Source organism: Acomys russatus, chromosome 21, assembly GCF_903995435.1.
Source record: "Acomys russatus chromosome 21, mAcoRus1.1, whole genome shotgun sequence".
Lineage (NCBI taxonomy): Eukaryota > Metazoa > Chordata > Mammalia > Rodentia > Muridae > Acomys > Acomys russatus.
The window spans coordinates 57,783,184-57,806,071 of NC_067157.1; positions in this window are offsets into that span (position 1 = coordinate 57,783,184).

The following is a 22,888-nucleotide window of genomic DNA, read 5'->3' on the forward strand; positions in this document are numbered from 1 at the left end:
GGAGATGGAGGGAACACTGACATTTTGTGTCCTTTTAAACCTCCAGAGTCATTGGCCCCAGGCCCCACTTACATATTTCTCTATTAAATAGGTGTCGAACTCCAGGTACAATGTATGCATTATGGCGTGTGGACAGACTGGAAGTGGGAAAAGCTACACCTTGCTGGGGCCTCATTCTGAAGATGAGTCTAGACTGCTCTTGGGTGCTGATGAAGACTTGGGGGTCATACCCAGAGCGGCTGAGGAGCTCTTCAGGTATGTCCTGTGGTAAGAACTCTGGGCAGGCAGAGGGAGCGCTGATGGGACAAGCCTGGGCTGGAAGATGGACAGAGCTGGTGTTCCTGTCACAGGCCATTCTACCAACCCTAGCAGCAGCTCCTTGCTTCTGGGTGTTCTTGACGCGCACACACAATGGAAGTCTACAGTTAGGGTAGGAGTTCCTGAGAGAACTCCAAGTAAGGCTGTGAACAGAAGAGGGGGTGGGTAGTGTCAGGGTCTGAAAATCCCTGAAGGAAGACCCCAGACTCAAATGGTATATAAAAACAAAGAGCATTTATTCTGCAGAAACAGCCTGCATGCAGGGGTCAGCCAACCATACAAAATGGCGGCAACCCCACGGGGGAACATGCAGGCTCTTTTAAAAGCTTCTGGGGAAACCCTGTCTGGGGCTCTGTGACTCTTAACTGGGATTTGCCGGTGCCTGTGGAGTGGGCTGGTGCTCCTGACAACTAAATGACTCTAGTCACAGACGGTTTAGCAATGTCCAGTCCTCTCAGGTCGGGGTGTGTTCGAGAAGGAGGACGGAACAGATGCACCTCTCTCTGTTCCTGATGCTCCCAGGAGCCTTTGCTCCAGGGATCGTGGAGGTTACTGCATGTTTGGCCCACCAAAAGTCCCTCTGTTTCATTAGCATGTCCGCAGAGGGTGCCTGCTACTGCTAGTCATCTTACCGACAAAAGTCATCCTAGAAGGAAGAGAGCAAAGGTGGCCTTCAGTAGACTGCCTCAGCGGGACAGCCTGCATAGCTGGGTCTGTGGCTATCAGCTGGAGCCCCGTTGGGAAGCCACTTACCTGGCTTCCCATCTCTCTATCTACATGGACCCGAGCTGGTTGCAATGCGGTAGTGGAACTGCTGGCTGCCGGGGGTCGCACCCTGCAGGCAGCAACTCCACAGAGCAGGGAGGTCAGTTCCCTTAGGCTCCCAGCCCTGAGCGTGGTTTTGTTTTCGGGATTCCTCCTGTTGTGTTGTCCTTTCATATCCTCAGCACCAGAGCCAGACAGTGACGTAAGAGCTCCCACGTCAGCCGTTAAATATTTGTGTGGATGAACAGATGTGCTTATTGATTGGCATGTACCAACTGCTTCTGGAAAAAGTGTTGCAAACCCCTTGCTAACTTTCCATTGCTCGTGGCTATTACTTCCAGAAGGCCTGCCAGCTTGAGCCACTGTGCTGCAGGGACAGGCACTCTGGAGATCCCAGGGACAAGTGGCTTTGAGGGTGGTCCCTCAGAACATGTGCCCGCATCCACAGGAGCCGCGTCTTTAATTCCTTGGACAATACCAGGATTTGAGGGCACCCTTTTCCAGCCCTTGTCGTAGGCAGACACGTCCCCATATGTGGAAACAGTCCACATGAATTGCTTTGTGTGAGCTATTTGCTGGTAACCTCTTGCCTTGAACTTCCTCTTCCCATGGGGCAAGCTCAAGATGGTACAACTGTCTCCAGCTGACTCAGAAAACCGACCTGAGTGACTGAGGGTCCAGAGACCCAGGCTCTGCCTTTACGGAGCCTGGATCTAAGGATGTTCTTGGCTCCTGGAAGCTTCCCTGTCTACCTAGCCAGCCGTGAGTTTCCCTGGTGGGTGAGCTTCTCATCTGCCAATTAAATTAAACTGGAGAGATGGCTCAGTGGTTAAGAGCACTGCCTGCTCTTCCAGAGGTCCTGAGTTCAATTCCCAGCAACCACATGGTGGCTCACAACCATCTATAATGTAATCTGATACCCTCGTCTGCAGATAAAGCACTCATATGCAATAAATAAAATAAATAAATCTTTTTAAAAAATTAAACAAGGCAGCCCATGATTGTGTGATGTGTGTGCGTGCGTGCGTGCGTGCGTGCGTGCGTGTGTGCTTGCGTATCTTTCTATTCTCCATCCATTTAGCCCTGGATTTTGGCAGTGATCAATCTCTCTTGTCATCTTTATCAACCAAAGCATACTGTATTTTCCTACGTGCCAGGCATCAATCAGAAACACAGAAATTACCACAGAAATATGTATGGTAAAGCTTTCTACCACCAAAACAGAGGCCAGAATGGAGAGACCACTGTGGCCTAGTAGGCTTTGTGTGGGACAGAGCTGACAAGATCAAAGTCAGGAGGCGATTAGAGAGAGGGGAGTCCAGTCCTAGCTGCTGCCCCACTCTCCCACCAAGGCTTTATTACCATCCAAATGTCAGCACCCACATTACTCGGGACGACATGCTCAGCTCACCATCCAAATCTGTCACTGCCTGAGTGCTAAGTCCTCAGACTGTAGTATCCAGCAGTTTGCAGACTTTAGCCAACGTCTTGTGCAGTGTTTGAAAAAGTCTTTTGAATTAACTCCCGAGTATTACGTTCTGATTTGGGCTTTTTGACCCTCAGAGGAAGTCTGAGGAAGGAACGGGACAAAGGTGAGGCCGTGTCCTGTACTGTACATGCCATGCTGTCTCCCAGCCGAGCTTGCCGTCAGTGCCAGATGAACTCTGCAGAGGTCTCTGCAGTTCCTGTGCAGAGGAGAGGGAGCCGAGGAGGGGGAGCCGAGGAGGGGGAGCCGAGGAGGGAGAGCCGAGGAGGGGGAGCCCAAGGAGGGGGGGCTGAGGAGGAGGAGCTGAGGGGGGGCGAGGAGGAGGAGCAGAGGAGGGGGGCCGAGGAAGGGGCCCCAAGGAGGAGGAGTTGAGGAGGGGCGGCGAGGAGAAGGGGGCTGAGGGGGGGTGAGGAGGAGCAGCCGAGGAGGGGGCGCTTTGGCTGAGGCCTTGCCCGTCATTTCTACCTGAAAACGTTCTCTTTCATGTTCATCTGCTGTGTTTACTTTTCTAACTGCTTATAAGAAGACATCAATTGTGGAAACAAACTGAAGATGAAACATCGGAGGAAGGCTCGACATGAGCGTCTCAGTCTAGCGGAGTGTGACCCAAGTGAGCACTGCACTGAGCAATAGTGGTCTAGAGCCCACATCAAGCGGGCCCTCGGGATGCCAGAGGTGGGGAGGGGAGGGAAGGAAGCACCAAAGCAGGAAAGGGGGGGGTTCACACATGTCCATCCTGAATGAAATGCAAGCTCTAGGTTGTCCAGGATATAACACAGGCCCGAGCGCACGTGAAGACAAGGCCTACAGTGTAAAAAGCCGGCAACACCGAAGGCAGCAGCTTATGTACATGTCAGCCTCTGAGTCATGCAGAGCTTGACCGTATGAGATGCTCCCCATCAGCTAAATGCAGCAATGCTCTGGGCACAGCAGGCCACACTCAGGCCTAGTTCTCACCCACATGGAAGGCCAGCATAGCAGACTTTCTCCATCTTGACTTCTGCAAGGGAAGACACTGGCCACGGGCAGCTCCAGGTCTTGACCACTGGAGTAGGGCATGGGGAGCACCTGCCTCAGGGCGCTGAGGAAGGCCCAGCTGTCTGTCAAGGGAATTGCAGACACACAGTGATAAAGGCTGTCCTCTGTGTTGTGAGACTACCTGTGGGTTGCTTTCTTCTTTTAACAAAGGAGTCTTTGTTTTCTGTTTCCCACAAGGATGGATTGATTAAAAGGTTGCACAAAACAAGAAGGATAGATGACCCCAGACGAAAGAGGCCATTGCAAAGCCTTTAATTTTTCTTTTTTAAGGTGGTGATGCAAAGCCACCGATTGTAGTGCCACATTGGGGCAGGGACTGCGCATTTAACACACAATAAAACAGCGGGTCCTCCATGCTAAGAGAGCAGCTGCAGCCTTTATTCAGCATCCAAAGAGCTCTTTTATAGGCAGCAAAGCAGGCATGCCACTGGCAGGTGAAAGCCCTCAAGAGGTGATTGCGCACAGGAGGAAAAGTCCCGAGGAAGGGAGGGGTGCATTCTCAGAGTGGTAACCATGACTAGCTAACCAACATAAGCTGCCAAAAACAGGACATGCAACAGCAAGACAGGCAGGCAGCCCAGTCGGGCCTGGTTCCCACAACCGATCATTCTGTGCATGTCTCCTGGGCTGAAGCACACGGCAGAGTAAAATTTGCAGCTCATGTTTGGCGAGTTGAGTGAAGACCACCCAGAAAGAGACCTCCTAGCTCCCAGATACAGAAGCCACGGTAACTGGTTCTTTCTTGAGCCCTATTTCTTGTCATTGCCTTGGGGTGTAAGCGCTTCAGAAACAAACAGGTTTCCTTTGGTCCCAAGGAGGCCACTTGCTCCTTAGGGCTGGGGAAGAGTCTGGATGGGGCACCGGCACAGCCTTGCCCCAGATCCCTTGAACCTAGAGTGACAGAGAAGGAAGCTGGCTGGTGAGGAGACTTCCCTGGATCAGGAGCGTGGCTGGACCCATAGCTGGAGTGTCTGTCGCACAGGCAGAGAGTGATGCTGGGAGGCCAGGCTGAGCCTGTCACCTAGGAGATGTAGTGAGGTTGGGGATCTAGTTGCACATTGGGGTTCCAGGGTCATACATGTCTGCTCCCAGCTCTCTGTCCCAGACAGTTTAAAGCCCCGCCACAGTCCCCTCCCCCTTCCTATGATGGGAGTGGAGCTCAGAGGGTCAGCACGGTTCCAGGGCCACAGGCACCAAAGACTTTTGTGTTCACAGTTCTAACCCCCCCTTAGGGAAATGGGGTCCCAGGCTGGGCATAAATGACAACAAGAAGCCTCACAATTGAGAGAAGAGACAGCAAGCCTCAGACTCTTCTCTGTAGAGCCATGAGTAGCTGTTGAGTCTCAGGGCAGTCTGCATTCCACCTGCCTCAAAGCTGCAACCTGAATCCTTTTCCAACATGGATGCCAGGGACAGCACTCGGCGGGGCTGGGGGCCGGGGGGATGTGCTACATGACACATTGGCATCATGACATGATGTCTGCTCTCTGTTATTTACTATGGAATGGAGTGAGCATGGGCTGCCAAGTTGCAGGAAGCCTGCTGCCCTAGAGCGAGCCATAGCACATCCAGCTGGTGGCCATCGCTCACATCCCTGAGTTAAGACATCTCCATCTGAAGCCCCGGGATGGATGCCACAGTCCAGGATCCCCTAGTACCACTCATCTCCAGAAGGGTGATGAGATCAAGTGCAGAGGGATGAGATCCCAGTGGCACACGGCTAATGTCTTCCTCTGCACATTTCCAAACGGCGCCATGTCAAGATACTGTGGGGGTCCTGAAGCTTCATTTGTGTTGGTGCTGAGAGTTTCCCTGTGTGTCTCCTGCCTACTGGCTTTTGGGCAACCCCCTCTAGGAGGCCCCAGGTCAGACACATTCACATAGCAAAGGCACTCCCATCAGAAGTGGACTGTGGATCAGGGTTCTGGCTTCCATCTGCTAAGGAGGGGAGTCAGAGCTTCTGTGCAGATCTTTTCTGTTGGCCAGGCACCACCAACTGCCGCCATTACCTGCACACCCCACTCACAGGCCCTCATCCCCTTTCCCACTAGGTACCAGGGCTAACAGCAGGCTTGTGGGCTCTAGCTGCAGTGAGCACTGCAGAGACATCCCTGGTGTGTGGCGGGAGCTGGCCCAGCACGCACTTGGGAGGGCCTCTGGGATCTGGACACCTAGCGGTACCTTCAGCCTGGCCCTGCCACAGGACAGGACACGATGGCGGGCCACTCTGCATGAGAGAGCTGGCAGCATGTTCCAGCCTCTGCACAGGGACCACAGGCACAGTGAGCAGTGACTTTCTTTTTCCCACACCATAGGCAAATGTAGAAAAGAGACTCTTGCATTTGCCTTAGACCCTTCTTATGCCCCCACGTTGTCCCACTGCACCACACTAGGAAGAGGCACAGAGAGAGCCTGACCTCTAATTGTCCTCTCCATGACCACAGTCTGCAGCTCTGCACAGCCTGGCAGCCAGAGAAACTTGGCCTAGTTCCCCATGCCTGTCCACAGGCCCAGGGGAAGGACAGAAATAGGAATCCTTATGAGACCCAAGTGGCTTCTGAGGGTTCGCCAGTAGTCCTGGCTCCTCCTTGTCAGTGAAGACACAGGGCCCAGGTCCTGACCTCCCTGCAGTCCCAGCTGCTGCACACACACACTAAGCATGAGCTGAACTGGTCTCTGCTGCTCTCAGGAGTTTTGACAACCCCATTCCCTGGGCCGAGGGGACTAGCAAGGGGCAACTGAGCAAGAGGCCCCAGCCTGCTCCCTGGGGACTGGAGGACCCAACTGGGCTCTCACTGCTCTAGTCCCAAACACAATGAAAAGCAGCTGGGCCAGCAGCCACGCTCTGGCGGGAAGGCAGACAGCATATCCAGGCCCAGAGGAGGATGTAATGTGAGGGTGCTGGGCCTGTCTGCTCTTCATACGAACACCTAGCCATGCTATGCAGCACACCCAGCCCTGTGTGGAGCATCTTAGCTACACTGGAGCCCTGTGGTGGTGAAGACACCAACAAAGCCAGGGACCTAGGCCCTGCCAAGGACCTGTCCACATCTGACTCCTGCCAGGAGCCCATTCTACATGCAGCCATGTCAAAATGGAGACATGGATTATTTTCTTCCTTGGGGGCACTTGTGAACCCAAGGGCTAGGTGACATACTTGAGGTCAGGCAAGGACACGGATGAGCAGTGTGACCTCACCTGAGCTTGAGGGATAGGGGCACCAGTGAGGGGAGGGACTATCCCTGGCTCACACTCTTCAGGGACATATGTGGTGAGGGGAAGCTAAGGCAGGGCAGGCTGGACACACATCCCTGACTTTCTGTGATGGCTTTGGTCATGACATCACTGTCTGCTTGTGTTCCTGAATGTGGTGGGTTTGTGTGCACCTGTGTCTGAGTCGGGACCATGTCCTCACACAGTCCTGCCCCATGGTTGGCACCCACAGTGGGCACAGACCTCCTCTGTTGACACTAGGGTTTTTGTTCCCAAAGGTTTTCTAATGGAAAACAGTATGCCCCTCAGTCAGGGCTAGTTGACGCCACTTTGTACCGATGGGAAACACCGGTCTTTGGTAGCGCAGCCTGAGCCACCCATGGCGTCCTCCTCCATCCACAGTTCCCACTCTGTGCTATATCCCAATGTCCAGGGACTGGAACCTTCCGCTCAGTCAGATCCCCTGTGTGGCTCACACCTCAGCCACCACCCTGGCTGGCCCAACTCCACACATTCTGCCTGGACACAGGCTACACAGGAGATCTAGACAGGGAAGTGCTGGACTACCCAGCCTGCCAGACCTGAGCTCCACACTGGGAAATGTTAGAAGGGGGCCCAGAGGTGGCCCTCACACCAGTGGGTCCAGTGATGTGTACCACTACCAAGAACCTGTGACCAGCAGTGACATACAGTTCCCCTCTTGTTCAGGTATGTGGCGCCTGCACCACCATGGCACTGAGTCAAGGGTGAGGGACTGCGGATTAAAACAATTAAACAGTGGGTCCTTCGTGTTAAGAGAATGGCAGCCTTTATTCAGTGTCCAAAGAGCCGATTTACAGGCAGCAAAGCAGGAAAACGGAAAAAAAAAAAAAAAAAAAAAAAAAAGAATGCCACTCGCAGGTGAAATCCCTCAAGAGGTGATTGCGCACACGAGGAAATGTCCCAAGGAAGGGAGGAGTGCTTTCTCAGAGAAGTAACCATGACTAGCTAACCAAAATAAGCAGAGACTCGGAAGCTGCTAAAAACAGGACATGCAACAGCAAGACAGGCAGGTAGCCCAGTCGGGCCTGGTTCACACACAAGTAAAGGGACATCAAGTGCTGCTTCACACCCAAGACAGTAAAGGAATCCTGGAGTCTACAGGTAGATACCCCAGGGTCTCCCAAGGGCCCTTGAACTGCACCTGCTCAGGGGCCCATGGACCTCCTTGGCTATGAGGAGGAGACCCCAAAGAGCTCCACAGCACTCCCCCAGCAACACTGTCATGGCCAGGTGCAGGGAGCCTCCACAGCCTGAGGAGTGGGGTAAGGCTGTTTTTAAAGGAGAAGAATCCATTGCATCCTATGGTGTCTTGTTTGCACAGGTGGTGGCAGGGTCTCTGAGCAGAGCTGAGACACATACTGTAAGGGAGGCCTCTGAGCTGGGTACAGCACTTATAAGAAAGACAGGGAACAAGGAAATACAGACTTGTGACCTAGCAGGCCCTGGAGAAGCCAGCTCTGGGTCTTTGGGGCCTAGGCTGGCTCTGCAGTCACAGGGCTCCCTCTAATGCCTAGGTCCTACCATGACACCGCCTATGGCAAATGAGACAAGAGCCCAGCTGCTTCAGGACTGGGCTGGTTCTCTGGTGTCCTGGTTCTTTCTCTCAGATGGTTCTCTCAGACTCAAATGCCCTGAGAATCTCAGGAGCTTACCAACAGAGACAGGAAACACAGAGCCCACCTCCACCTCTAGGCTAATGCCAGAGTTGGGTCCCCTGGCCCTACAGGTGGGCTGGCAAAGAAGAGGAGATTGATAGGATAGTCCAAATGGTTGAGGGTCAGGGTCAGCCTCGCTCAGACCTGGCCAAAGGCTAGTGGTGCTGGGTGCTACCAAACCACCTGCAAGACTGCTGTGTGGTCCTGCAGGAAGAGTCCTCACCAGGCCAGTACAGGGAGAGGTAGTGCCATCGATCTTTGTGCCATTGAGAGGACCACTGGCCTCTTGAGAAAGCAGCAGCCTCCACAGTGTGCAGCCCCAGGTGTCACCGGGTGAGGCAGTCATGAGGTGCTAGGGCGACTGCTACAGACACATCTGGACTGAGGATGGACTGGTCATCCCCACGGTCAGCCTCTGCCTCCCACCCTCCCCTGCCAACCTACAGAGAGATACAGCAGTGTGGTCATTCTGACCCTGAACACTGGTACTTTCTGAGCTGCTACAGTTCCAGGACCCCAGCTCCACCCAGACTGTAGTAATTCTGCATAGGCAATCTGTCCTGACAGGCCACCCTGTGGGTATGCTCAGCCTTGGTGCTACTGAGACTCTAGCCTCTAGGCTGCCTAATCCTGTCTCCTCTAGACTGCCTCATCCTATCTCCTCTAGGCTGCCTCATCCTGTCTCCTCTAGGGTACCTCGTCCTGTCTCCTCTAGGCTGCCTCATCCTGTCTCCTCTAGGCTACCTCATCCTGTCTCCTCTAGACTGCCTCATCCTGTCTCCTCTAGGCTGCCTCATCCTGTCTCCTCTAGGCTACCTCATCCTGTCTCCTCTAGACTGTCTCATCCTGTCTCCTCTAGGCTGCCTCGTCCTGTCTCCTCTAGGCTGCCTCGTCCTGTCTCCTCTAGGCTGCCTCATCCTGTCTCCTCTAGGCTGCCTCATCCTGTCTCCTCTAGGCTGCCTCATCCTGTCTCCTCTAGGCTGCCTCATCCTGTCTCCTCTAGGCTGCCTCATCCTGTCTCCTCCAGGCTGCCTCATCCTGTCTCCTCTAGGCTGCCTCGTCCTGTCTCCTCTAGGCTGCCTCATCCTGTCTCCTCTAGGCTGCCTCGTCCTGTCTCCTCTAGGCTGCCTCATCCTGTCTCCTCTAGGCTGCCTCATCCTGTCTCCTCTAGGCTGCCTCATCCTGTCTCCTCTAGGCTGCCTCATCCTGTCTCCTCCAGGCTGCCTCATCCTGTCTCCTCTAGGCTGCCTCATCCTGTCTCCTCCAGGCTGCCTCATCCTGTCTCCTCTAGGCTGCCTCATCCTGTCTCCTCTAGGCTGCCTCATCCTGTCTCCTCTAGGCTACCTCATCCTGTCTCCTCTAGGCTGCCTCATCCTGTCTCCTCTAGGCTGCCTCATCCTGTCTCCTCTAGGCTACCTCATCCTGTCTCCTCTAGGCTAGCCTCGTCCTGTCTCCTCTAGGCTGCCTCATCCTGTCTCCTCTAGGCTAGCCTCGTCCTGTCTCCTCTGACCATCCCAGCACACAACAGCTCCACTTCGCACCCGGTATTAGTTTCCCTGATCATCTCAGATACCTTCATGGTCCCCCAGGCTGTGCTGTAGGCTCTTGTGTTGCTCTGATGCATTCTACGAGTTCTTAGGAGCCTCCATGCCATGGTGTAGGACCCCTCTGGAGTCCATACTGGCCCCAGGGGTGCCGGACAGCCCAGGATTCTCTCCCCCATTGCTGCCTTTCTGAACTTGAAGCCCCATTGCCTTGTGTCTTTCAGGAATGGTTCTGGATGTGGTCACCACACACTAGCCCTGGAAGCACCTGAGATTCCAAGGAGAGGCACCATTCACTGGAGCACACTTGTCCACAGACTGTGTGGGTCCCATCAGCTGAGTTAACCTGCACATAGCAATGTGCTCAAACTTACACTTACAGACCTTTGGTACTGCCTGCAGGGCCCTGAGCCAACCTGGAGGTAGGAGAGCTATGCGTGGGTTATGTTGTGCGCTGGACCCTGGTCAGCCATATTCTCAGTTCCTTTGTGCTCAAGGCATGTCTGACAGGAGCCTTCGTGCCTGTCCAGGAACGTGGAGCCCACACTATTCTCTAATAAGTTTCACAGGGCCGCTGCGTGAGTCTCTCTGGTGCCTTATGGTGGTGGGAACTGAAGGCCTTAGGTCCCTAAGGAGTCTGCCAGCAGCCCTTTAGAACCTGCATGGTGGAGGCAGATGAACAGTGGAAGCAGTATTCTGCGCATACGCCACTTGAGGGCGCCACAGTGCCCTGGGCCTGCTGTGTCACTCAGCAAGCCTGCTCACTTAGGCTCTGAGACTCAGAGAGCTGCTGCCAAACACACTATTCCAAAGAGTCTGGACATAGCTCTCAATTTAGAAATCTAGGTGGGCAGGGTGCCAGAACCATGAGAGCCTCATGAAGACCTTACCTGGGGTGTGACCTCAGTTCTCTGGCCCTGTGTCCTGATCAGCATGACCCACATTCCTGCGAAGGGCTCTGGGGAGCTGCTGAAATGGAGGAAGAGAGGGAGGAGGAGGAGGAGAGTAAGCAGGACCAAGACAGGAGCACTGCTCACACTCACTGCTGTGACCCTTCCCACTGTAAGCTGAAGTAGAGGCCAGATACCCCTCCTCACAGGTCTGTCTGAGATGAGGCCAGCCAGAGAGACAGCACTTGGCTATGATTTCACATGCACAGGAGGGCAGAGTCCCAGATGAGCGCATGTGACATGTGGCATCATCTCCTCCCCAGAGTAGCTGCAGTCAGGGCTTAGAGAGGCAGAGATTGCAGGTCATGTCAGCAGTGCCCACCCCCCTGCTGCAGGCCTGGGAATGGCACCTCTCAGTGCCCATCTATGTTGGGCCCATGGAGCAGCCAGCGGCTCACACTCATGTGATTTCATACTCAGGGCCGATCTGTTGCACTGCAGCCCATAGAGTCTGGACTCAGCTTCAGAGGCCAAGGCCAGCGGCTCTTTACTGGTCAGGACTCGGAGAATGTGGCTGCAGACAGTGTTAGCGACAGATCTGCCTGACCCTGCGTGGCTTCATATGAGATGTCCTGCTCCCTGAATGGCCATTCCAGCCCGTGCCCAGGGAGCATCGGCCTGGTCAGGCTCTCTGCTACCTGGCCCTATAGCTCACCTCTGCTCTTAGTGCATGTGGCCTGGCCGCTGCAGCTGCTCCAGGGACTCCCAGATGGCTTCTTCACACAGAGCCTCTCAGTCCCTGTGGGCTCATCCACGGACATCTCCATTCTCTATGCTGGGAGTCAGGCTGGATGCCTGCCTTGTGGGAGCCGCCATGGCTTTCAGAGTGGACTGGCAGGTGGTGGAGGGGCTGTTGTCTGCTGTTTCTGTTGTCCCCATTGCTCAGGGAGTTCCTGGTGCATGGTCAGGCCCAGCTCCAGTGGGTCACTAATGTAGGATTCCTGGTCCACTTCTTCTCTGAGTAGAAAGGAACACAAGAGCTAGTGCTGGAGGAAGAGGAAGGACCCCTGCATCCCTGGGTCCGTGGTGTCCGAGTCCTCTCTCCCTGGAGATGCATCACAGCCATCCTCTGTGGATCAAAGCATCACCCTTGGAGAATGAGCTCTGTGTTCCCATGGTGACGGCTAGACAACCGTGAATGGAACTTGTCTCCAGCAGCCTCGTAGCATCTCCATGTGATGGCTCTTCAGGCTGGGACACCTTGTCTCTTAGCTACAGATCCATCCTGAGCAGCCCTGGTGCCCAGGACAGGACAAGGTGAGAATAGAACCCATCAGCTGATCTGAAGATGCCACCCTCCCCAAGGGCCTGCCTTGGAACACAGGCACAGACGTCCACTCACTCATGCCTCACAAATATGTTCAGGCACAGAACACCCCCACCTCTCCTTCTGCTTCTGCCTCTGGCTTCAGTGTGTAGCAAGTCAGCTTCTCTCTCAGCGGAGTCATGGGAAGAGAGAACAGTGGGTCTTTGGGCAGCACCAAGGCCTCCCCTTGCCCTCAGTTGCATGTCTGGCCCAGTGTAGGGCTAAGGATATGAGAAATAAGACACTGTATAATCATGTGTGTCTTGGAGTGAAGGACTGACCACCCCAACTTTTTGCTATAAACTCCATGCGGGGGAGGCAGGAGCTGATGGCCACCAGCAAGGATGGGTGCAACAGAAGGAGTGTCCTCGGTGCTGAGCCCAGAACAGCCAGCCGGTTTTAGGAGTGGGTCTCAAGGGTCGATTCACCATATCCTCAGACCCTACACAAGGTGTATGCCCATCAGCTAGGTGCCCAGATCCAGGTGGATCTCATATCCACCTTCTGCCTCCTCCAGCTGCCCTAGACACTGAAGCACAGGCTGCAAGCCGACGTGGACCTGGTGGGTGGTGCGAACCCTTTGCAGCAGGTAAGGGGAGCGCGGCACAGCCCATGCAGAACAGCAGCTTCTGCCTGAGTCACCAACAGCCCTTCTGGGTGGATATCCAGCCTCTTCCCCTGGACAGCCGGGAAGGACTGTGTGACTTTGCAGTCTGGAAAACTGTCCCAGCAGTGGGAGAGAAAGGCCTTAATGTCAGCCATTAGCCCCAGCTGGGCTCTGGCCCACACTTCCAGTTTAGAGAATTGGTGTCCCTGTGGAAACAGGTCTTGGGTCATTGTAGCTCAGTATCATCTGTCTGCTGCCTTGACAAGGCAGAAGGAGCCTGGGGAAGCCCTCCTATGGAGGACCTCCCTGCCTGTGACTGTACAGAAAAATTTAAAAAAAAGATTTGTTTATTTTATGTATACGAGTGCTCTATCTGGGTGTACACCTGCAGGTCAGAAGAGGGCATTAGATCACATCACAGATGGTTGTGAGCCACCATGTGGTTGCTGGGAATTAAACTCAGGACCTCTGGAAGAACAGACAGTGCTCTTAACTGCTGAGTCATCTCTCCAGCTCCTCTATACAAATCTTGCATACAGGATTTGCAGTGAACTCTGGTGACTGGTGGAGCCAGCCTGCTGTCCAGGGACCTTCAGTGTCATGGCTGTGGGACCACAGTAAGGAAGGAGGACAGAGCCTGCGAGGTGCATCTCTATGGAACCCTGCTCTTTCCCTTTGTTGCTGAGTGGGATTCATTCATGGGTGGTGCCAGAGCTATACATCTCTCAGAGATCTTGATACCACTCTGGCTGTGCCACTAGAAATGGCTGTGAGGACTGACAGGACTGGGAGATGCCTGGGGTGTGGAGAGGCCATAGGGAGCACCTGATCCCAACCTGTGGACAAAGTTGTGGGTTTCCAGGTTCTTAGGGCTCCTGAGTTTAGTAGTTGCTATTCCCCCTTCAGACACCCACAAAAATGTCGCTCTCGAAATACGTGAGCAAGGGAAGTCTCACGTGTGGCGGAATGTGTGGAAACTGGGGCTTGAGTTGGGCACTGAGACCTCAGGAGATGGCAAAGAGAAGAGAGGGGGAGGGGTGCACTCCTGTCAGAGTGAGCCCCAGGAGAACGGTAGGGTGGTCTTCCATTGTTTTCCTAAAAGAGTACAAGTTGGAGGTTCAGGCTCTGGCCCTGGGGTAAGTGGAAGGTGGTCCATCCAACAGGCCAGAGGCTCCACAAACCAGGAGCTCTGTTATGCCACTCACTTTGCCTTGCATATGTTCATAATACCCACCGAGGGCATATGGGTGGAATGTTCCCATAGATATTTGAACCCCGTGAACCTCATAGACAAATTTACACCCTTAGTGCCCCCTGTGGGAGGCTGTCCCCAGGGAAGAGAGGCCATGCTGTGCTGAGGCGGTGAATGAGGGGCGGCCAGAGAGGCCAGGCATACCAAACAGGTCAGAGAAGAGGTGGAGCAAAGCATTGGCAGAACATGGACACCTGAGACACTCTGCATGCCACCTCCAAGACAGCCACCAATTAACTCTCCAGCCCAGCACATGACAGCCAGGCCCTAAGGACAGTCCCACCTATTCCACCCTGGAGTCCTGGTCACATTGTGAGGCATCGGGGATTTGCCCACCCTTTCTGGTCCCTGGTTTCCCCCACCCCTGACACACTGAGGTCGACCTTGCACAGCCTGAAGAAGTGCACTGGAACATCCTCAAGGTGGCAGGCATCCCTGATGAAGCATAGTGCAGCCTCCTTGGGACTCAGGCCCTGCTGTTCACAGTGCATGGCAGGCACATGCCTGAGGATGTAGTCAACTCCTCTCCTGTTGGTAATCTGAGGACCAAGCCATCAGCTAGCTCAGGCCGCACTCTGCCCTTTCTCTGTGCTGACTACTCCCCCCCGCCTTTGGAGTCAGAGCCAACTTCCCAGCTGGAAGCTATGTCCAGCAGAGTGAATTGGGCCTTTTGCCTTAGCCTCAGACCCAAAGGTGAGGATGTGATGCCCCTAAATCATTGGGCCTGCTTCCCCCTCTTGTGTCACTCAGGTGCCCCCAAGGACCACTGAAACAGCCCTCCTTAGAGGGAGCACATTTTTTACCCCCACAGCCATGGCTCTTGGGAACCTCCCCAGTGAGGAAGCCATGGCTGAAATCAAAGGGCCCAGGCTCCTTTGATGAGCAGTCCACAGAACCATTTGCTGAGCAGGGCAGTCAGCTAGGATTCTGCGTGCCAAGGAGAAGTACTTGGCGCTCACTACCTCTCCTTCCAGGATGTAGGAGAGGAAACTGAGGCTTTGGTACCAGGTTTGTTTGTTTTTACAGAGGCAGGGTGGGTAACACTTTGCAGCTGGGCAGGCCAAGGTAGCTCAGAGATGTGGAGCTGTCTAGGCTTAAGCAGGAGCTGAAGGCATGGCCTGCTGTGGCCATAGCTCCTAGTCCACACTGCTGGCTCTGCACGGTTGGTGTTGGGGTAGGTGAGAACCCTTAGACCTGGGTCTCCTGTTTCCACACATTTTTCCTCCCTAGATCCTCATCCTACCCTTTATTCATGGATTCCAGAGGTGCTTTTAGTGAGCAGACCACGCACAGACAGCACCTGATTCCAAAAGACAAATTCACCCATGGCTTTAAAGTGAGTGTGCCTGTGTGTTAATGTGTGAACATGCACATGTGTATTTCTAAGCACATGTGTGTAGCATGCAAGTATGGACATGTGCTTGAATGCGTGTGCACACGTGCTCTGTCTTTGTGTGAGTAGTATCTACATTTCATGGTGCGTGTACACACGTGTTGTATGTGCGTGAGTGTGTGCATCGCAGCATGCAGGCCCTGCTGCCAGCTAGTCTTATTGGTTCAGCTGGGAGCATGATCTGTGGGGAGATAACGTTTGAATTCCAAGCACCCCTATTCCTTGCCACAGGGCAATCTGTGCTCAGGATGCCAAGCGATGCTTACCTCTGATCACACTGAGGACAAACATGTGGGCTTCTTAGATGTACGCCATATCACACACTTGCTGTCCTGTGGCTGTGACCTGTAATAGAGGAAGGGCTTTAGAAAATGCAGAACTACCCCCATATGCCCCCTGGAGTGTCAGGGATACTGGGTCAGGGAGGCAGATATGTCACCTGCCCAGGTAGGGGCTGGAACCAGGGACCAGGCCTGGGCGTCCCACGTGTTTATGAAGCACAAATGTAAATTCCACTCCACATCTTTCGGAGTGGAAAGGCTGTGTTCCAACTCGGGCAGGAGATGCCCTCTTTTCTTAGGGTTCCTCTGTGGCTGTTTAAGTTTACCTGTACAGCTGAATTTGATTTTTTAAAAACTCCCCATGGAGAGGTCTGTGGAAGCCATTGCTGTTGACAGAGGGCAGCAGCCAGCTGGCCTCCATCTTGGTGATCTATGGTCACCTTCTCGGACATCAGTACACCTTTCAGTTCCTGCTCAGCGGTGCCCTCGCTGTCGGAGAGCCTCCCTCTTGAGAGCTTGTCATCTGTGTCATCCGTCTGTAGTCTGCTGTGCAGTTCTGACAGGAGCCAGGCTAGGAGCCTGCCCTTGCTCACAGCAGGGCACTTTGCCTTTCCAGTCAGCCCCACCAGTAAGCAGAAGGTAAAACTCCAGCCAAAAGTGAAATGTTACTCTTAGAACCATTCAATACCAGTAAAAGCAAAGTCCAAGCTGAAAGAGTCACAATTGAAAGGTGGCCAAGAAAGACAAAGCTGTGCTTTCACTGTATTCAGTGGAGGGGTCATTGTGGTGACTAACAAACAGAGGCTAACTGTGAACTGTGGCTAGTGTCTGAGGTTCCACGGGACTCAGAAACAAACTGAGTGGAGCTGGCCCCTGCTATCTGGAGCTAGGTGTCCATGGACAAACTCCCGCAGAAACTATTAATACACTCTCCTGCGTGATGGAAAGGTCTCACTGGTGCCGATTTAGAGCGTGGTGCCCGAGGACATCTCTGAGCAGACCCCGCTACACAGATCCTGACACCAGGGACACCTTGAGGAGAACCTGGGGTCTGTCTCCAAGTACTGTGGCTTCCTGGTAGGCTGGTCCCATGAAGGGACATTCATTTCTCAGTGTGGAAGCAGGAGATTCAGGTCCAGTGGTAGCAAACTGGGTCTGGGAAGCCAGGGGAGCACTCACTGGTTCTGAGAAGCCAGGGTAACACTCTCTGGTTGTGGGAATCTGAGGGAAGACCTCACTTGTTCTGAGAAGCCAGGGGAGCGCTCACTGGTTCTGAGAAGCTAGGGAGCACACACTGCATCTGGGAAGCTTGGGGAGCACTCATTTCTTCTAGCTCCCCAAGCCTCTCAGGCACACTGATGATCCCGGCTTGTGGAGGTGTGCTGAGTGGATGTAACAACTGTCAATAAAGGGCTGTTTAGCCAATCAGCTTGGCAGAAGGACAGGAAGTGGAAGGCGGGACTTCCAGGGAGAGATGTGGGGGGAAATGTGTGATGGTGAAAAAAAGAGGAGCAAGTGCGGAGGAGGACGAGGAAATTGCCTAGCACCACCATAGTGGCAAGTGCTTGGGGTATATGTACGTTAAGAGGTTTTGTGTAGTTGTTTATTTTTTGGGTAGGTTTGCTTTAGTTAGTTTCTGCCCAGCACGTAGTGCTGGCAATTTAAAAGTACACTTCAGACTCCTTGTCGATATTTAGCCTTCTTAGGCCGAACCGACACAAATTTATTTTAACAGTGTTTCATGCCTACAGCACCAATGGTTCCGTCCTCACACAAAGACTCCCCGAATTCAAGTGGCTCCCATTTCCCCTTTTGTCAGCACACCTGTCATCCTGGTCCATCCATTGCCCTGTGGCCTTAGCGATGCCACTGACCCTATCTCTGAACAAGGCCCCATTCTGAGGTGCTGGGTGAACCCCAACATTTGAATTTTGGGGGCCCAGATGAACCATAGTGGAGATTTATCACTGGCTCTTGGGAAAAGGAGACAAAGTGAGAAATGAGTAAAGATGTCTAATTTCAAAAGCGCCCTTTGGCCTGAAACTGTTCTCTGAACTCGGCTCTGTGGGGCACCTGTGGTAGTTTCTTCCCGCCTTTCTGGGATAAAAGTCCACAGCCCTGTGTATCTTCTCATTGAAAAAATGTATTCCTTGCCTTTGGCATCCAAAGTCTGGGGCCCTGGCTGTAGACGGAGGGTCTTCTCTCTCCACCCCCCAGTGGAGGAGCCCTCATTCGCTTGCCAATTTCCCACTACCTTACTTGTCAGACTTGCTGCTTTCAAGCTGCTCCTGGCCAGGACTAGTGTTGCTACGGAGACCCTATATTCCTGGCCAGTGGCTCCAGGGCAAGCCCAGCCTGGGAAAGGACTGTGGGAAATTCTTGACAGCTCCAGGAAATAGAAGAGAACCCTTCCCTAAAACAAAGGCGATGAGACAGAGCCTCCAGCGTGTGTATCTCACTTCCTGGTTAAACTCCGGCTACCATGGAAAGATGTCCAATGTCACAGCCCTGGGCTTTCTGTTCCTGAGCCATATGCACCCAGCTTTGTCTAGTCTGTATTTCACTATGCTCCATCTCACTACCCTCTACGTTTTACTGTGGGGCCCCTACCCTATGTTGTGGCATCATTTCTTGGGCTATATTCCTTGCGATGGAATCTTTGGGACAATTATCTTTAGAGCATTAACACCAGTCTTCCCACAAGGACCACTGTGCTATTCCCTGCCCCTTGGACATCCATTACTGACTTTTACATGTCCCAGTCGGTTTTCTGTCATCTTGAGAAAACACTAGGAACAGGAGCATTGACTGGGAAAATGTCTCCATCAGATGGAGGCAAACTGGAGGGCATTCTCTTGATTAATGATTGATGTGGGAGGGCACAGCGCACAGAAGTAGGTGCCCCCCCATGGGGGGAGGAGATGAGCCTGGATGGTTTATTATTTTAGGATGAGCAGTCAACGTGTAGAGCAAGCAGGAAAGCAGCACTCCTCATGGTGTATGCCGCAGTTCCTACTGTCATGGCTTCCCTGATGTCACTTCAGGATGGATTAAAACGTAAGGAAAAAGAAACCTTTCTTCTCCAGGTCGCTTTTCCACATGGTGTTTGTCACAGCAATAGAAGCCTAACCAAGACACCTGTTAATGTAACCATGTTACATTTAACTTTATTTATGCAGTAATAGCTCCTGATGCTAGCGCCTGGCATCCCCACCTTGGTGGCAGTTCTCTTTCAACTACAGTGCTTTCTGCGGAGTTTCTCAATGAGAGGATTCCTCAACATGGGTGGCCTTCACCCTCTGACATGAGTGGCCTTCACCCTCTGACATGGGTGGCCTTCACCTTCTAACATGTCAAGGGAATCAGGGGCCTGTGGTGAGACCTTGGCTACTATATTGCTTCTGTCTCGGGGGGGCAGCGCAGATTGAGGTTCCCGACAGGCATAATTCAGGGTGAGGCCCACATGGACACATTCAGATTTCTTGGCACGGAGAATGTCTTCTGCTTGTCTAAGAGATTCCTCATAGCTTAGGTCTCACGTGCATAACCTGTGGCGCCTGGCAGCCTTGCCTGTGAGGAAGTTGTCACTCCTACCAGACACATTGTGGGTTCAGTGTTCACCAACATGAGTGGTGAGTACGACAGGAGTCTCCCCTTAAGGAGCAGGTCGACACCTCAGGATGTGAAGTCTGGGGGTCTGCAAGCAAAACCTGGACAAAACAAGCTCCTCAGCTGGGGTGCCCTGGCTGCACGGCCTCTCCTGAGACAGGCCTCACACATCTCCAGCAGTTGTTCTGAGAGCTGCGCCTGCCTCAGTGTCTGCACGCTGCAGCATCTCCACTGTCTCCTCACTGTCTCTGTAGGAGGCGATTCATGTCATCTGAGTGTGTGCTTGCAGTACGCAGCTTGTAGAGGGCGCTCCTCATCAGGAAGATGAAACATGGTGTAGTCAGTCAGCAATTCCCACAGGGACAGGGAAGCCAGGACCTCAGCTGCTGCTGCTGTTATTGCCACTGCTGCTGCTGTTATTGCTGTTGCTGCTGCTGTTGCTAGAGGACACTGTGAAAGAGACAAGAGAATTTGTTCTGGGCAAGAGAAATAATGAAGTAGGTTAAATTACTTCTTAGAATAATGTCTTGGGCTTTGGCTTGCCTTCCTATTTCATGTGTGCTTTTCCCACTTCCCAGTGGAGATCTTTGAAAGAAGTCTCTTAGGAATGGTGTCTATAAAAATCTGTGCGTCACTATGCCTTAGGAGCAGAAGGAGGACAATCAGTGTGTGAAAACTGCATGCAAGAAGATGCTGGCCTTCAGTGACCAGCAACTGGACCCTTGATGCGTAGTTGATGACACTGTCAGTTATGAGTTTTGAAGCTTAATGGATTGTGATGTTGCTTTTGACAACTTAAGGATCTGTCTGTAGCTCTTGTGATTGATGGCCACACGTGTTAGGGCCAATAGCCCTGGAAGAGTCCGTGGGCCCATAGTCCCCCAGTCCTCACCTGAGGGAGCTGTTGGCTTTATGGGGAGATGGACTCCCGATGAAGGGATGGGGTCCACAGGAGCACCTTTTAGAGTTGGGTCCACATCAGTGATATTGGGTCCCCACTGGGAACAGGAGAAATAGAGAAAGAGCAGAAGGCTTGGGGTGAAGAAAGAATGGTAAAGTTCTTAGAGAAGTTATGAAGTGTGCTGAAGAGTGATGGAGAAAACAGAAGCCAGAGACAGAGCAAGGGCCAGCACAGAGCAAACCGGGAAGCACAGAGCACAAAGGTACCTGGCCATGCCTGCTGCCTGTTCTCCCAGCCTCACATCTGAGGGGAAGCTCTGTTCTGCTCTAGGCAAGGCTTCTTTCTTCCTATAAAGCAACAACATAGTCTCCTCAGGCAATGTCTTATCCTCTTTGTCCATCTCTCCAGCCTCTCTGCTGGCTCAGGCTTGGGGCAGTCTTGGCCTCAGCTGTGGTGTTCTGGGAGCATGAGTTATCTTCTGCGATCTTCACAGAGTAAATGCAGGGGTCACTCCTGGCACATTGGGGTGCTTGGTCCACTGTGGGTGTCCACTGGAGTGCCCTGCAAGGTGAAAGGCCTGGCCCAGTGTTTCTTTCTGCCTCCTCTTTCACCAGCATTCTGGCCACAGGCAGACTCCTGCTCACTTGAGGAACCTGCTTGCTCGAGCCTGCATGATAAGCTCACCTTCTGAACTCTCTGGATTGGAGGACCACATGTCTGGAACAGCAGAGAACCGCTTGCCAAATGACTGTACACATACAGTGAAAGTGCCGTGTTCCCAGTTCGAGTCCCAAGTCCAAGTTAAGTTTCCAGTGCATTCTCTCTTTTTTCCCCTGAGGCCACTATGGGAATGAATGTCAGGGACTGGCATGTGTTAAAATCCTGCAGTGCAAGGTGGAAACAGTCGACCTTGTCTGCTGATTGTGTTTTCACTACCTGTGATGGTGGCCCGGACAACTAAGCTCACAGAGGGTGGCATCTGCCCAGAAGCTGCTTTTGCTCTAGTAGGGGATGGACATAGGACCGCACAGTGGTCACCCACAGTGACAACTGCCCTCTAGACACAGAGGAGGAAACAGGCAGTGGGGAAGCCGCTCTATGCCTCCGGGGCAGCTGGAAACTGGCAGGAAGGTCACCATCCCTCAGGAACTGAGAGCAGCACGCCCGCAGCCAAGAGCAGACAGAACAGTGTGTGGGCACTTCTGTGATCTCAGAAGCTTTCTCCTTTCTTGCGTCATTCAGGACCCCTTGGCCAGGGAATGGCGCTGCCCACTGTGGGCTGGGTCTTCCTCTACCAATTCAGTTCACAAGACAGTGCAGCACAGACGTGCCCACAGGCCAACCTTTACACTTCCTTGTTAAGATGCTCTTCCAAGGTGATTCTAGGTCGTATCAAGTTAAAATTAACCCACGCGGAGAACATGCTAGGCTCAGACATTTGAACTTGTCAAAGAGGACTGACAAGGGCAGTGCAAGAGGGCAAGTAGGAGTTGGGCTACAGGTGAATGAAAGTCCTCGCCCTGCCCACAAGGGGAAGCAGCTGAGCCTGCCAGCCCAGGCTCTGAGCCAAGTCTCCACAGCACAGGCCATGCACACCCAGGGCCAGGCCCCAGTGCCCAGAGAGTGTATGTACTGTGATGGCCTCTGCAGACAGCCACTGGAGGAGGCATTCTTCCTGCCACTGTGGGGGTCTCAGAGCCAGCAGGTGCGACCCACAGGGACAGGAGAGGGCAGCTGGAGCTCAGAGGGAGGTCAAGCAAGGGCTGGGCAGGAAGTGGTGCAGCAAGAGGTGTGGGAGTTGCTCTGGTGCTATGTGTTTTCATGCTAATTACTGGTTTCCAACATCCAGTCGCTGCCTTGACAAGCACGTTCTCTCAGATCCCAAGCATTGCTGTGTAACCTTGCCTCCCTGATTGGCGGAATAAAAGGCCTACACCTGGGCGAGAAGGAAGGAGCAGGGTGAAGCTTCCGGGACTCTGAGGAGAGAAGGATCTTGGGAGGAAGAAGCAGACAGGTAAGGGGAGGAGGAGGAAGTAGGTGGAGGGTCGCCATGGGGTAGCAAGGAGCCCTGTGGGCCAAGAGGAGCAACTCTGAAGTTCCACATGGAAAGAAATGGCCCAGACGAACAACCTTAGCAGATACTTTGGTATTAGGCATGGGAGGTAGCTGAAATAGAAACTCGAAGCAGGTGGCGTGGGAGGGAGGCTGGAATGTAAAGGAAGGAAGCTTAGGAGTTAATATCTGTCGCGCTGCAGGTGATAAGGGCTGTTGTAATATACACCAGGTGTCTGTGTCGCCACTGATTGTGAAAGTGAGCGAAACAATGTGTCTGCAGTAATTATAGGCCTAAGGATAAGCATCTCCTAAGCCACACCCTGAACCTGACCCAGCAGGTAGGTGACGTCACCAGCCAGCAAGCAGAAAGAGAAGCCCCAGGAGGGACCTGGAGAGCCAGCCTGGACTGGCCAAAGGCGTCCGTAGAGGGGACCAAGACGGAAGGAGATGCTCAAGTGGGAATCAGACAGAAG